The 3,426-nt window shown below is 36.1% G+C and overlaps 1 protein-coding gene across 2 annotated transcripts in view; it reads right to left on the bottom strand.

The window, feature by feature from the left end:
* The window catches only part of LOC106880551 (uncharacterized), a 74,109-nt gene that overhangs the window by 41,151 nt on the left and 29,532 nt on the right, over positions 1 to 3,426 (bottom strand). The window lies entirely within an intron of this gene.

Raw genomic sequence — 3,426 nt, 5'->3', positions numbered from 1 at the left:
TCTTTGGTCATATTCTCTTCTATTGTTGGTTTTACTCGAAGGAGATATTTGCGAAGTGTTGTATTACTCTTGAATACTGTCTTGATGTCATATGGGCTGCATATCTTTGGTATCTTTTCAGAGAGGCCTTTCACATAGGGTAGACAAACTGTGGACAGTTTATTGGTTTCATCCTCTCTTTTCTTTATAATTGGAGTGGATAGTATGTTTTTGGGGTAGTTGTTGCTTAATAGACTGTTACTTAGCTTGATCATTTCTTCGTGGTGGGTATCATAATCGCTACTTATATTCTTTGCTTGATGTTTTAGGCATTGAGCAATCCCTCTCTTTACACTGTATGGATGGTGGGAATTGAAGTAGAAGTATTGCCCAGTGAAGGTCGGCTTGCAGTATACGGATGTCCTGAATCCATATTTGGTGTGTGTTATTAATACATCCAGGAATGCTAGCTGATGGTCTTTTTCCTTTTCCATTGTAAACTGTATGGATGGCTTTATTTAGTTTACATGATATAAGAGCACTTGGACATCTTCCCTGGTGGATCCAGAGTATAAAGGTGTCATCAACATATCACAGCCATAGGGTTGGTTTTAGTGATGTTGATCCTAAAGCCAAATTCTCAAAGTATTCCATGTATATATTGGCTATTATCGGTGATAATGGCAAACCCATAGCTAAACCCTCTTCTTGTCGATATATATCAGTGTCCATACTGAAGCAGGTAGTTTCTAGACAAAAGGTTAACATTTCCATCAGGTTTCTTATTGGTATACTAATGCGTTCTTTTAGATGGATGTCTGTCACTAGTTTTTCTTGAATCACCGATAGTGCTTCATCAGTTGGGACTTTGGTGAACAAACTTATCACATCTAGACTCACCATCTGGTTGGATTCAATGGGGATATCATTGATCAATTCTGTGAAGTGGGTTGAATTCTTCATGTACGATGTTGACTTTCCTGCTAATGGACTGATTATATCCACAAGGAAGCGGCTCAGTGGATGACATGCTGAACCTCTACAGCTCACTATAGGTCTTAATGGAATACCATCCTTGTGAATCTCAGGGAGACCGTACATGTGTGGTAGCTTACTATAGTGTTGAGTCAGTTGTCTGTACTTCATTGATGTAAAGTGATCCTTGCTCTTGATCAAGATCTCTGACAACTTCCTCTCTGTTTTCAGAGTTGGATCTTTCTTTTCTTTGCTGTAGCTACCATCACTTATAAGACTTGCCAATTTTTCAGAGTATATCAGCCAAAACATTGTGTTAACAACAAACAAGACGAGGACAAATATCTGTCAAATGTAAATAATGTAAATACCTATTGAAAAGATCTATTGAGTCAAGTAAATCAAAATCAAATGGAAATTGTAGTTGTGGCTGTTACCAGTGCTGGTGGCATGCAATAAATGCCATTCATTCATGCATGGTTCACTACCAGAGATGCCCGACTGGTTCCCGTGCCGGTGGCACGTAAAAAGCACCATTCCAGCGTGGTCGATACCAGCCCCCCCACCCACTGGTTCCTGTGCTGGTGGCACATAAAAAGTACCATCCAAACGTGGCTGATGCCAGTGCTGCCTGACTGGCTCCTGTGCCAGTGGCGCGTAAAAAGGACCCACTACACTCTCAGAGTGGTTGGCATTAGGAAGGGCATCCAGCCGTAGAAACATTGCCAGATCAGATTGGAGCCTGGTGCGGTCAAACTGTCCAACCCATGCCAGCATGGAAAAACGGATGTTAAACGATGATGATGATGTTATTAGTATGTTATATCTAAGTATTAGATGAACAGCCAAAATAAATGCTAGGGACATTTTAAGTAGCATGCTGGAGTGACTTTTTTTTTCCATTGCATCTGTAAAGGTAACAAAGCCTGAAGTCTTGAGGCCTTATTTTTATGTTTATTATTTTTTTAAAAAATTTTTGGTTGTCAAAATTAGGGTGTGTCCTCGAGGATGAAGCGTCTATGACACCAGGAAATATGGTATGTAAGTTCCACATCTGCTATCTACACATTCTTTTATGCAGAATTCTGATTCATTCTCTGGTGGGAATTTTGCTTTTGTGAAGTTTTTTTTTGAGATTTATTTTGGTTGGTGCCTACTGTTTTGTAAGGGGCTTTTATCAATCAGATTTTTCATTTGGGGATTTTGTAGAAATATAGATAGGTTTGATTTTATGATATGAAAGATGTTGGCTACCCCAGGATTGTGCCCATTAATAAATGGAATCCTGTGTTCAGTAATTTTTTCCTTTGGAACATGCAACAACAACAACTTTAAATACTTAGAAAGTGGTTCCCATATAAAATTCAAGAGCAGATTCTCATTCAAATAAATGCAGATATGAACTGCAAGGATAATTACATTGGCGAAACAAACAATTGCCTCTGCCAATGTGCAAAAATCTACAAACAACACATCCAACAAGAAGAATTGTGCAAGATTCCACTGAGCAAGCATCTAGTAATATGTGGTGAAGGAAAGTTCAAAATCTTTCCCTTTTGCAAATGTTCAAGAGATTACCCAAAATTCTGAAAAGCAATGGAGCTACACTTCATCAAAAAATTCTCTCCAAAATTAAATGCTTGAAAGAGAAGCAGAGGAACTACATTTTTATTATTATTTTTTTAATAGTAATGATGATAGCTGAAGAGAAAACATTTATATTACACTATTACAGTTGTTTCTGAATGTAGCTCTAATGTTAATAGCGTGATACTCATCTCTATAAATGATCGGATATGTATATAACATTGGGATTTTGACAACTGTTGGTCTTGTAGAACTTACACCCATGAAAGAATACCAGAACCATTTTGATTAGGAAAGATATCTAATGTAGCTACTTGGCAAAGTAATTCATGAAAAAGATCTTCTTTGAATTATCTTATCCAAGCAAGCAAGAAAAAGAAAGGTAAATCCTAGAAAAGGATGAAAGATACTCAAAAAAATATATTTAAGCAGGCCCTGCTTTATTATATAATTTAGCTTCCAGCTAAATATACATACAAAACTCATTTACGATGTTTGATTAAATGTACATAGGGAATAGATTGAATTATAAACAGTACCAAATTATTTTTTTATATTCTGACTTTATTTTCCTAATTTATGAATATTGTACTAATATTTAATATTTATTTAAGCAAAACATGGAATTACACAGAAAATGACACTTGACTATACAAGTGTAAAGGAATATACATTTTCATAGGACTTTGAACTCTTTTTTATTTTTCAGTGATGACTGCACCCTCCCCTCTTTTCTTATTTTTTCCATGGTACTTCCCAAACTTGACATCTTTGATAGGTCATCAGCCCTTGTGAGAAAATGTGTTTATTTACAAATATGTTGATAGGTATACAATAAAAAAAATGAGAAAGAAAAATGCTTTGTAATGAAAATTTCAATAAACT

The sequence above is a fragment of the Octopus bimaculoides genome, chromosome 4 (assembly GCF_001194135.2).
Source record: "Octopus bimaculoides isolate UCB-OBI-ISO-001 chromosome 4, ASM119413v2, whole genome shotgun sequence".
Classification (NCBI taxonomy): domain Eukaryota; kingdom Metazoa; phylum Mollusca; class Cephalopoda; order Octopoda; family Octopodidae; genus Octopus; species Octopus bimaculoides.
Note: the sequence above shows the minus strand (reverse complement) of the source record. Positions and strands in the feature narration are given on the sequence as shown.